This window comes from Genypterus blacodes, unplaced genomic scaffold, assembly GCF_046128005.1.
Source record: "Genypterus blacodes isolate CSIRO-AG114 ecotype Tasmania unplaced genomic scaffold, CSIRO-AGI_Gbla_v1 ptg000055l_1, whole genome shotgun sequence".
Classification (NCBI taxonomy): Eukaryota; Metazoa; Chordata; class Actinopteri; order Ophidiiformes; family Ophidiidae; genus Genypterus; species Genypterus blacodes.
This window is the reverse complement of record NW_027466867.1, coordinates 1,211,956-1,224,291: the sequence shown is the minus strand read 5'-3', so window position 1 is coordinate 1,224,291 and position 12,336 is coordinate 1,211,956.

Below are 12,336 nucleotides of genomic sequence, written 5' to 3'. Positions count from 1 at the left end.
GCCACTAGGGGCGGTGTCTCCATGTGAGAGCAGGTAATCAAGCAGGTGAAACCAGCGAACGAGAGAAAGCCGTGTGGTTGTTGTGTCGCTACCAGGTCGGTGTTGTGTTAATAAGTTCATATATGTGCTTGATGTGCTGCAAGATGTTACTGCACTCTACAAACAACAGGCAGGAAGTCAGGTGTATATGTTCCTGCTGAAAGGTCAGAGCCGTTTAGCCTTCGTGGCGACGCACCGGTATTGAGCCATTACGGTGTGTGTGTGCGTGTTAAATCCATGTTAGGGAGGGGTACAGAAGTGTGTGTGTGTATGCAGTGTGAATGTTTGTATACGTGTGCCTGTGTACGCGTGCATGTGTGTGTGTGTATGCGTGTATGCGTGTGCTGTTGTTTGCTGCATTTCTCAAGCTGTGGTATTCGGATGCTGCGTTTGAAAATTTTAGAGCTCTAGCTCTTAAACTGACCAAGATACGGGCTTTTTAAAAACAACTGATTTGGTCCATGGTTACACTGTCGCTCTGGAAAACTGGACCAAAAACTAAATTTTTATTTTAATCTTACTGCTAATTTCTTTGAAATATGTTCAATAAGTAAATATATAAATGACTTTTTGAGATGTGAACACGTAGTTGAGATCCAAACAAGACCATATATGCTAAGTCGACTGAATAACTAAAAATATCCTGTTTAAGTCATATATGAAGTAATTTAGGAAAATGGGACCAAACTTTCTTTTTTTTTTTTTTTGTGATGTCACTTCCAAATCAAAGAGACAAAAGAAAAATTTGAGGCTTCTACGGTTGGGTGGGCGGTGGCTCATTGATAAGGCACGCGTCTGGGAACCAGGCACACGCTCCGGTGCTGGTTCGCCTCCAACCTCGGTCCTTCACACTCCAGCTGGTAGCTGGAGAGTTGCCTGTTACCCTCCGGTCCGGAGCCTGTTACCTTCCGGTAACTGGGACTCGAACACCCAACCTTGTGATCACCAACCATCAGCTTAACCCTCTAAGCTAAAAAAAAAAAAATTTTCACAAGTTTTTTCTGCTATTTATATTTCTCAGTGACACACTTAGTGGGTTTATTTAAAAGCACCTCCTCTTCCGCACCCTGCCTGCCTGTCTGTGTGTCAGTACCTATGTGTTCCTATATGTTCTATCACAGTGCATCACTCGTTCTGGTGCCAGACACAAGAACTGTGCCTGCCACGCAGCCCGAGCGACACACTGTGTGTCCCTAAATCTACGTGACGTGTTCTACTATGACTATCAGTCTCTCGCTATGTGTCTGTCACTCTCACTGACAGACTGACTGAGTGCAGTAGATTCCGTGCCTAGGTGGGCGCGGGGACCGGAAGGTAACAGGCTCTGGACCGGAGGGTAACAGGCAACTCTCCAGCTACCAGCTGGAGAGTGAGGGACCGAGGTTGGAGGCGAACCAGCACCGGAGCGTGTGCCTGGTTCCCAGACGCGTGCCTTATCAATGAGCCACCGCCCACCCAATCTTAGAAGCCTCAATTTGTTTCTTTTGTCTCTTTGATTTGGAGCTGACATCACAAAAAAAAAAAAAAAAAAAAAAAAGTTTGGTCCCATTTTCCTTAAATGACTTAAACAGGATATTTTTAGTTATTCAATCGACTTAGCGTATAAGTCGATATGTGTTCACATCTCAAAAAGTCATTTATATATTTACTTATTGAACATATTTCAAATAAATTAGCAGTAAGATTAAAGTAAAGTCGTTAGTCTAAGTGTAATATAATATATATAATAACAAATACTCAAAATTTTCAAAGGCAGCTTCTACAGGACACGAGGATCATTTTCCGTAAGTTTGGGGAAAATTTCGTTTTTGGTCCAGTTTTCCAGAGCGACAGTGTAACCATGGACCAAATCATTTGTTTTTAAAAAGCTCGTATCTTGGTCAGTTTGAGAGCTAGAGCTCTAAAATTTTCAAACGCAGCATCCAAATACCACAGCTTGAGAAATACAGCAAACATTTAAAACAGCACACGCATACACACACACACTTACACAGGCACACATACACACGTATACAAACATTCACACAACAAACAGTCACTACTGCATACACACACACTACTGTACCCCTCCGTAGCATGGATTTAACACGCACACACACACCGTAATGGCTCAATACCGGTGCTTCGCCACGAAGGCTAAACGGCTCTGAGCTTTCAGCAGGAACATATACACCTGACCTCTCGCCTGTTGTTTGTAGAGTGCAGTAACATCTTGTAGCACATCGAGCACATATATGAACTATAAACACAACACCGACCTGGTAGCGACACAACAACAACACGGCTTTCTCTCGTTCGCTGGTTTCACCTGCTGATTACCTGCTGATTACCTGCTCTCACATGGAGACACCGCCCCCTAGTGGCGAAAGCAGGATTCGACTTAAAACCAAGACATCCTGACTTCTCTACATTAGGCTCCTCCCATAAACAGGAGTGAAACCAAGATCACTGCGCCACAACTCAGCCAAGGAGGAAGTTTAACTTCCGCTAAGAGTTTGAAGTTCTACTTTATCAAAACATAGCAGTACTCTCTCTCTCGCTCTACACCAGGAAAAGGAGCCATCTTGTGGTGATTTGTGAGAATACACACGCTTGTTTCAAATTAACAAATGATTTATTTAATCACAACTTTACATTATATTTGTCCATTTTAAAGCCAGTTTACGTGAACCTTACAGTCCTCACACAACTGAGATCACTAAAGAATATATTGATATTTTGCTTCCACGTAGATTTGAGCTATTATTGTTTTTTTTAAATCCCATATCTTGGTTAATTTAAGAGCTAGAGCTCCAAATTTTTCAAACGCAGCATCTACATCAGCGGTCCCAAGCCTTTTTGCGCCATGGACCGGTTTAATATCAGACAATATTTTCACGGACCGGTGTTTAAGGTGTGGCGGATAAATACGACAAAATAAAATGATACGACCGGCATTTAAATATAATAATAAACGGGAATCCAATGTGTACTCTCAACTTTATTAGCATTGTTCTCGTAACAGCGCGCCAAGAACATAACATGAGTAAGATCCTCTCTGCCCCCTAACGCTCTCTGGTCGCTATGGTAACATTTAAACATGCCTTAAACATAAGATACACCACAAAATCAAATGTAAAGTGCATGAAAAGTACAACTCACCATAACGCTGAATCAATGGGAGCCTCGAGCCTGTTTGTCTGTAACCAGACGGTCCCATCCAGGGCTAATGGGAGACACTGACACCCGGAGTGTTTTGCTTATGTCCAGTCTACTCTGTCAAACTTTCTTTTGGTTGCTGTCACTGCAGAAAACCCCGCTTCACACCAGATGAGCTGCAGCTACTCAAGAATAAAGCCCAGGTGAAGTGCTGCTTTACAAAGTCCTTCGGGATCTGCACTCGCGTGTCCGGGTTGTTTATCTGCGTACAGACAGGACGGAAACGGTAGGAAACTTTAGGTGACAGCAGCACTTTGTGTTTAGTTTTAATGCAGATGTAAATAATATGGCGGTCGTCACTTATGGAGGACGACAGTCAGTGCAGAGTGCTGCTTAGGGATTTGACCCTGTGACAGATCAGTCCCTGCGCTGGAACCAGAGGAGGCCCAGCAAGCCGCCCAGACCCATCTCCTCCTTTAAGATCTCCGTGATGGGCAGGCCGACGTAGATCAGCTCCTGGCCTCGCTCATCACAGATGCCCGCCATGAAGGATGCCGGTTTACAGATCAGACCCAACTCCAGGTTAAAACACAGCAAGAATAAAGAAGATGTGGAACAATGTGGAAACTATATGAAGCCCATTTTGATTCAGCTGGGACAGTTCTTACCCATGAGTAATCCATCCGCACACGCACACTCATGAGACAATGCAAGGTCAATTCAGTATAGTACATTGACAACAGGGGCCAAAATGAAAATGATTGTCTTCTCAAATTCAACCACCGGAGGGCGCACAAATGCAAGGTCAACGCAATATATTGACATCAGGGGCCGAAATGAAAAAGCGAACAAAGAAATAACTTTATAAGGATATTTTTATTTATTCAATCGACTTAATGTATATGGTAATGGCTTGTTTGGATCTCAACTACGTGTTCACATCTCAAAAACATGAAGCGTTAAAATGGAGATTGGACTTCAGCTCCACTTAGGATCGAGCGATGAATTCACTTAAGATACCAAAGCTTGATAAATGCAGCACACATCCAGACAACACACACACACGCGCACAGGGGCGCACACACACCATAACGGCTCAGTAACGGTGCGTCGCCATGAAGGCTAAACGGCTCTGAGCTTTCAGCAGGAACATAAACACCTGACTTCCTGTCTGTTGTTTGTAGACCGCAGTAACATCTTGTAGCACATCAAGCACATATATGAACTACAAACACAACACCGACCTGATAGCGACACAACAACAACACGGCTTTCTCTCGTTCACTGGTTACACCTGCTGATTACCTGCTCTCACATGGAGACACCGCCCCCTAGTGGTGGAAGTAGGATTCGACTGTAAACCAAGACAGCTTGACTTCCAAACATTAGGCTCCTCCCATAAACAGGAGTGACAACAAGATCACTGCGCCACATCTCAGCCAAGGAGGAGGTTCGACCTCTGCTTAGAGTTTGAAGTTCTACTTTATCAAAACATAGCAGTACACTATCTCTCTCGCTCTACAACAGGAAAGGGGCCATCTTGTGGTGGTTTGTGAGAATACACCGCTTGTTTCAAATTAACAAATGATTTATTCAATCATTCAACAAGTTACAAGCATTTTCACGTTAAATTGTTATTTAAGACAATGACTGACATACCTCTACCTTGGGCCCGTTTTTCCTCCTCCTCCTTTCGTCGCTTTCTAAGAGCAGCACCCGAGGGCTTTGACCTTTTCATTATGAAAGTTTTTTTTATGTCTGACAACAACACAAGCGTGCGTGACATCCACCTTTCAATAGCGCCAACACTGTGGGGATGATGCGCGCTACGCTAGGGTGGCCAGACGTCCGGCTCTAGGCCGGACAGTCCGGCTTTTCAATGCCCTGTCCGGCGTCCGGCGGTGTTTATAAGTTCATATATGTGCTTGATGTGCTTCAATGCCAAGCCGGACGCGTATTTGTCCTCCTTTTTTAGGCACTACCCACACAGCAAAAAGACTCCACGGGTTCGCCGCGGAGGTATCGCGGCTTCCGAAGCGGACCCGCGAAACGGACCCGTATCGGCGTCCACTTGCCCGCAATGTCGGATCCGGTGATTGGCTAAGAGCGGTGTCAGATAAATATCCGCTATATCATTGGTTAAAAACGTAAACAAGGCTCCGCAAGTGTGTGTCAATTTCACTTATTACTGCACAGAGGTGTACAAGAAGTTCATTGGAAACAAAAAAAACTCTTGGATGCAGCCAGGAAAGAACAGAAGTATTGCAGATAGACAATCAACTATTTTGGTGAGTACACAAGTCTTATGATTTCACTGAGGGGTTACATGAAATATTCATATTTATTGGGTTGAAAACAATACAGATTTTTGAAGGTTGATAACAGTATTCTTGCTAATTTGCTATTTGTACCAGTCCCTGCAGGATATAAAAAGGCCGAGGGGCAGTGGGGGCTTGGAAGCCATGATGACAGAGGTGCTGTTGTCTCCTGAGCTGCTACATGTGAAGAGACCCAAATACTGACACACACGCGCGCGCACACACACACACACACACACACACACACACACACACACACACACACATACAGATGAAGACACTGAAGACAAGTCCCCAAATGACTGAAGCACTTTGGAAATGCTATACTTTTTGAGCAGTTGAATGTTAATGTTGTTTTCTTTACAATCTCCTTTGTTGTTAACATCAAAGGTTATTTATGCTTTTCAAAAAAGCATTTTTTTATTATTTTATATGTGACCTGTTATTTGTTTTTTACATTTGAGTCGACACATGTTATGCTTTGTGGCACAAAAGATTCATCTCAGTGGTCAGTTTTTGAACACCACAATGTATTGAATAAATTCAAATACTGTGAATAAACACTTTTGGACTTTTCATTGATATTTTTTCCTATTCAGCTAGACAAACATCTTCAAACCGCACAAAATTATATTGTAAATGAGTGTATACCAGAGTCCTATGTACACCATGGTAATTTATTGATATGCCGCATAATGTCCTCCTTTTAGGTGTTATGGAAATGGTCAACCATGGTCACTCACGTGCAAAACTGGTTCCGGGTTCCTGCCAGGAACCCGGAACCAGTTTTGCGGGCGCCGGAAACGTCCGTTGCCGGCACGCTTGCCGGTGAAAATCACGGACAACACGTTTTTGCCTTTAGAGTATTTCCGGCCACCGTGATCACTGTCCGACATAATTAGTGGGTCTGGACGATATTTAACCCGGACCCAGTTTTGCGCGGGCGCCGGGAACGTCCGTTGCCGGCTTAAATCACGGACATCACGTTTTTGCTTTTAGGCATGTATCAGAACACACCTGGGTTTAGCTCTGATTATGTAGTGAAGTTGTGCATCATAAAGTCATCTTATTCTAGTTGTAGACGCACAATGCAGCCAGGCCGCTACCCCTCCCCCCACCTTTCACTGTAAACGGCGGGTCAGGTTCAGGGCGACAGGTCATGATCTCACACTCACAGATTCAGACCAGAAGTCAAAATAATTATTAACATATTTATTTAAATGTACTTTATGTGGATTGCAGTTTGGCGCCCTGCCGACCGCCCGGTTCGCCCATGCCCAGGGCCGGGCCTGGGTGTCAGTGTCTCCCATTAGCCCTGGATGGGACCGTCTGTTTACAGAGAAACAGGCTCAGGGCTCCCACTGATTCAGCGTTATGGTGAGATTTATTTTTCATGCACTTTACATTTGATTTTGTGGTGTATCTTATGTTTAAGGCATGTTTAAACGTTACCATAGCGACCAGAGAGCGTTAGGGAGCAGAGAGGATGTTACTCATGTTATGTTGTTGGCGCGACGTTACGAGAACGCTGCTGATAGAGTTGCGAGTACACATTGGATTCCCGTTTATTATTATATTTAAATGCCGGTCGTATCATTTTATTTTGTCGTATTTATCCGCCACACCTTAAACGCCGGTCCGTGAAAACATTGTCTGATATTAAACCGGTCCGTGGCGCACAAAGGGTTGGGGCCCGCTGATGTAGATGCTGCGTTTGAAAAGTTTGGAGCTCTAGCTCCTAAATTAACCAAGATATGGGCTTTTAAAAAAAATAATAGCTCAAATCTACGTGGTAGCAAAATATCAATATATTCTTAAGTGATCTCAGTTGTGTGAGGACTGTAAGGTTCACGTAAACTGGCTTTAAAATGGACAAATATAATGTAATGTTGTGATTAAATAAATCATTTGTTAATTTGAAACAAGCGTGTGTATTCTCACAAATCACCACAAGATGGCTCCTTTTCCTGGTGTAGAGAGAGAGAGAGAGTACTGCTAATATTTTTTGATAAAGTAGAACTTCAAACTCTTAGCTGGGGTCGAACCTCCTCCTTGGCTGAGTTGTGGCGCAGTGATCTTGGTTTCACTCCTGTTTATGGGAGGAGCCTAATGTAGAGAAGTCAGGATTTCTTGGTTGTAAGTCGAATCTTGGTTTAAAGTCGAATCCTGCTTTCGCCACTAGGGGCGGTGTCTCCATGTGAGAGCAGGTAATCAAGCAGGTGAAACCAGCGAACGAGAGAAAGCCGTGTGGTTGTTGTGTCGCTACCAGGTCGGTGTTGTGTTAATAAGTTCATATATGTGCTTGATGTGCTGCAAGATGTTACTGCACTCTACAAACAACAGGCAGGAAGTCAGGTGTATATGTTCCTGCTGAAAGGTCAGAGCCGTTTAGCCTTCGTGGCGACGCACCGGTATTGAGCCATTACGGTGTGTGTGTGCGTGTTAAATCCATGTTAGGGAGGGGTACAGAAGTGTGTGTGTGTATGCAGTGTGAATGTTTGTATACGTGTGCCTGTGTACGCGTGCATGTGTGTGTGTGTATGCGTGTATGCGTGTGCTGTTGTTTGCTGCATTTCTCAAGCTGTGGTATTCGGATGCTGCGTTTGAAAATTTTAGAGCTCTAGCTCTTAAACTGACCAAGATACGGGCTTTTTAAAAACAACTGATTTGGTCCATGGTTACACTGTCGCTCTGGAAAACTGGACCAAAAACTAAATTTTTATTTTAATCTTACTGCTAATTTCTTTGAAATATGTTCAATAAGTAAATATATAAATGACTTTTTGAGATGTGAACACGTAGTTGAGATCCAAACAAGACCATATATGCTAAGTCGACTGAATAACTAAAAATATCCTGTTTAAGTCATATATGAAGTAATTTAGGAAAATGGGACCAAACTTTCTTTTTTTTTTTTTTTGTGATGTCACTTCCAAATCAAAGAGACAAAAGAAAAAATTGAGGCTTCTAAGATTGGGTGGGCGGTGGCTCATTGATAAGGCACGCGTCTGGGAACCAGGCACACGCTCCGGTGCTGGTTCGCCTCCAACCTCGGTCCTTCACACTCCAGCTGGTAGCTGGAGAGTTGCCTGTTACCCTCCGGTCCGGAGCCTGTTACCTTCCGGTAACTGGGAACTCCCAACCTTGTGATCACCAACCATCAGCTTAACCCTCTGAGCTAAAAAAAAAAAATTTTCACAAGTTTTTTCTGCTATTTATATTTCTCAGTGACACACTTAGTGGGTTTATTTAAAAGCACCTCCTCTTCCGCACCCTGCCTGCCTGTCTGTGTGTCAGTACCTATGTGTTCCTATATGTTCTATCACAGTGCATCACTCGTTCTGGTGCCAGACACAAGAACTGTGCCTGCCACGCAGCCCGAGCGACACACTGTGTGTCCCTAAATCTACGTGACGTGTTCTACTATGACTATCAGTCTCTCGCTATGTGTCTGTCACTCTCACTGACAGACTGACTGAGTGCAGTAGATTCCGTGCCTAGGTGGGCGCGGGGACCGGAAGGTAACAGGCTCTGGACCGGAGGGTAACAGGCAACTCTCCAGCTACCAGCTGGAGAGTGAGGGACCGAGGTTGGAGGCGAACCAGCACCGGAGCGTGTGCCTGGTTCCCAGACGCGTGCCTTATCAATGAGCCACCGCCCACCCAATCTTAGAAGCCTCAATTTGTTTCTTTTGTCTCTTTGATTTGGAGCTGACATCACAAAAAAAAAAAAAAAAAAAAAAAAGTTTGGTCCCATTTTCCTTAAATGACTTAAACAGGATATTTTTAGTTATTCAATCGACTTAGCGTATAAGTCGATATGTGTTCACATCTCAAAAAGTCATTTATATATTTACTTATTGAACATATTTCAAATAAATTAGCAGTAAGATTAAAGTAAAGTCGTTAGTCTAAGTGTAATATAATATATATAATAACAAATACTTAAAATTTTCAAACGCAGCTTCTACAGGACACGAGGATCATTTTCCGTAAGTTTGGGGAAAATTTCGTTTTTGGTCCAGTTTTCCAGAGCGACAGTGTAACCATGGACCAAATCATTTGTTTTTAAAAAGCTCGTATCTTGGTCAGTTTAAGAGCTAGAGCTCTAAAATTTTCAAACGCAGCATCCAAATACCACAGCTTGAGAAATACAGCAAACATTTAAAACAGCACACGCATACACACACACACTTACACAGGCACACATACACACGTATACAAACATTCACACAACAAACAGTCACTACTGCATACACACACACTACTGTACCCCTCCGTAGCATGGATTTAACACGCACACACACACCGTAATGGCTCAATACCGGTGCTTCGCCACGAAGGCTAAACGGCTCTGAGCTTTCAGCAGGAACATATACACCTGACCTCTCGCCTGTTGTTTGTAGAGTGCAGTAACATCTTGTAGCACATCGAGCACATATATGAACTATAAACACAACACCGACCTGGTAGCGACACAACAACAACACGGCTTTCTCTCGTTCGCTGGTTTCACCTGCTGATTACCTGCTCTCACATGGAGACACCGCCCCCTAGTGGCGAAAGCAGGATTCGACTTAAAACCAAGACATCCTGACTTCTCTACATTAGGCTCCTCCCATAAACAGGAGTGAAACCAAGATCACTGCGCCACAACTCAGCCAAGGAGGAGGTTTAACTTCCGCTTAGAGTTTGAAGTTCTACTTTATCAAAACATAGCAGTACTCTCTCTCTCGCTCTACACCAGGAAAAGGAGCCATCTTGTGGTGATTTGTGAGAATACACACGCTTGTTTCAAATTAACAAATGATTTATTTAATCACAACTTTACATTATATTTGTCCATTTTAAAGCCAGTTTACGTGAACCTTACAGTCCTCACACAACTGAGATCACTAAAGAATATATTGATATTTTGCTTCCACGTAGATTTGAGCTATTATTGTTTTTTTTAAATCCCATATCTTGGTTAATTTAAGAGCTAGAGCTCCAAATTTTTCAAACGCAGCATCTACATCAGCGGTCCCAAGCCTTTTTGCGCCATGGACCGGTTTAATATCAGACAATATTTTCACGGACCGGTGTTTAAGGTGTGGCGGATTAATACGACAAAATAAAATGATACGACCGGCATTTAAATATAATAATAAACGGGAATCCAATGTGTACTCTCAACTTTATTAGCATTGTTCTCGTAACAGCGCGCCAAGAACATAACATGAGTAAGATTCTCTCTGCCCCCTAACGCTCTCTGGTCGCTATGGTAACATTTAAACATGCCTTAAACATAAGATACACCACAAAATCAAATGTAAAGTGCATGAAAAGTACAACTCACCATAACGCTGAATCAATGGGAGCCTCGAGCCTGTTTGTCTGTAACCAGACGGTCCCATCCAGGGCTAATGGGAGACACTGACACCCGGAGTGTTTTGCTTATGTCCAGTCTACTCTGTCAAACTTTCTTTTGGTTGCTGTCACTGCAGAAAACCCCGCTTCACACCAGATGAGCTGCAGCTACTCAAGAATAAAGCCCAGGTGAAGTGCTGCTTTACAAAGTCCTTCGGGATCTGCACTCGCGTGTCCGGGTTGTTTATCTGCGTACAGACAGGACGGAAACGGTAGGAAACTTTAGGTGACAGCAGCACTTTGTGTTTAGTTTTAATGCAGATGTAAATAATATGGCGGTCGTCACTTATGGAGGACGACAGTCAGTGCAGAGTGCTGCTTAGGGATTTGACCCTGTGACAGATCAGTCCCTGCGCTGGAACCAGAGGAGGCCCAGCAAGCCGCCCAGACCCATCTCCTCCTTTAAGATCTCCGTGATGGGCAGGCCGACGTAGATCAGCTCCTGGCCTCGCTCATCACAGATGCCCGCCATGAAGGATGCCGGTTTACAGATCAGACCCAACTCCAGGTTAAAACACAGCAAGAATAAAGAAGATGTGGAACAATGTGGAAACTATATGAAGCCCATTTTGATTCAGCTGGGACAGTTCTTACCCATGAGTAATCCATCCGCACACGCACACTCATGAGACAATGCAAGGTCAATTCAGTATAGTACATTGACAACAGGGGCCAAAATGAAAATGATTGTCTTCTCAAATTCAACCACCGGAGGGCGCACAAATGCAAGGTCAACGCAATATATTGACATCAGGGGCCGAAATGAAAAAGCGAACAAAGAAATAACTTTATAAGGATATTTTTATTTATTCAATCGACTTAATGTATATGGTAATGTCTTGTTTGGATCTCAACTACGTGTTCACATCTCAAAAACATGAAGCGTTAAAATGGAGATTGGACTTCAGCTCCACTTAGGATCGAGCGATGAATTCACTTAAGATACCAAAGCTTGATAAATGCAGCACACATCCAGACAACACACACACACGCGCACAGGGGCGCACACACACCATAACGGCTCAGTAACGGTGCGTCGCCATGAAGGCTAAACGGCTCTGAGCTTTCAGCAGGAACATAAACACCTGACTTCCTGTCTGTTGTTTGTAGACCGCAGTAACATCTTGTATCACATCAAGCACATATATGAACCACAAACACAACACCGACCTGATAGCGACACAACAACAACACGGCTTTCTCTCGTTCACTGGTTACACCTGCTGATTACCTGCTCTCACATGGAGACACCGCCCCCTAGTGGTGGAAGTAGGATTCGACTGTAAACCAAGACAGCTTGACTTCCAAACATTAGGCTCCTCCCATAAACAGGAGTGACAACAAGATCACTGCGCCACAACTCAGCCAAGGAGGAGGTTCGACCTCTGCTTAGAGTTTGAAGTTCTACTTTATCAAAACATAGCAGTACACTA